Source organism: Gracilinanus agilis, chromosome 1 (assembly GCF_016433145.1).
Source record: "Gracilinanus agilis isolate LMUSP501 chromosome 1, AgileGrace, whole genome shotgun sequence".
Taxonomy (NCBI): Eukaryota; Metazoa; Chordata; class Mammalia; order Didelphimorphia; family Didelphidae; genus Gracilinanus; species Gracilinanus agilis.
The window spans coordinates 96,232,993-96,233,803 of NC_058130.1; the positions used below are offsets into that span (position 1 = coordinate 96,232,993).

At 62.9% G+C, this 811-nt stretch overlaps 1 protein-coding gene across 1 annotated transcript in view; it reads right to left on the minus strand.

The window, feature by feature from the left end:
- Nucleotides 1-445, minus strand: part of ALS2CL (ALS2 C-terminal like) — a 78,238-nt gene extending 77,793 nt beyond the window's left edge. Inside the window, exon 1 of the mRNA XM_044681737.1 lies at nucleotides 368-445. The gene's annotated coding sequence lies outside the window, so the exon portion shown is untranslated. The remainder of the gene's footprint in view (nucleotides 1-367) is intronic.
- Nucleotides 446-811: the final 366 nt, after the last annotated feature.

Consider the following 811-nt stretch of genomic DNA (forward strand, 5'->3'; position numbering starts at 1 on the left):
ACTGTTCCTGCCCCTGCTAGTCTGTGCCTCCCCATCCCTCCAAGAACAAGCTATCCCCCTGACTTTCTTTCATTGGGTCTACCCTTGCTGCTGTGCCCTGGTAGAACCCCCCTCCCCTACACCTCTTCACTCACAATCTATCCCCCGGACAATCCCCCGCCGCGCCTGCTCTGTGTCTTGACAGCGCAGCCCCATCCGCTCTGTCCACGACCTGTCCCCCCTTACTGCGTCCCCCACCTGGGCTGCCCTAACCTCACCCTGTCCCCTGGCATTGCGTCCCACAGCTCCCGCCTCAGTAGCTTTCAGGTCCCTGGTAGTGACCCTCTCCGGCCTTTCTCCCGGGACCCGCAAGCGTTCGTCTTCTTACCTGTGCGGAGAGATCTCTCGGGGACCGGGCCCGGGTCCTCCAGCCTCCTTGGACTGGGCTAGGGACGCTAGGCGTTCCTCTCCCTCGGTTTGGGGCTACCAGCTGCCAGGCCTGGGAGAGGAGGCCAGGGGGCCGGGCCGAGCCGCCTCACCCCACCCTCTCCTCCCCTCCCCTCCCCTCCCCTCCCCATGGCGGGGGGAGGAGCTCGCCCAACCCCTCGGCACCCTCCCAGGAGCTGGGGAAAGCACCCAAAGGAAAACGGCTCTCTGGCCCGCCCAGCCCAACAGCAATCTGTTTGTGGGTTTGTTTTTCCCTCGCTTTCACTTTAATTTTCCCCTCCTCCTATCCCCATCCATCCCTTGCCCTGTCCCCAGTCCATTCTCTTGCCCCCAGCTCAAATACCCATCCTGCCTTTTTTTCCCTCTCTGCCACAGTCTCCTCCTA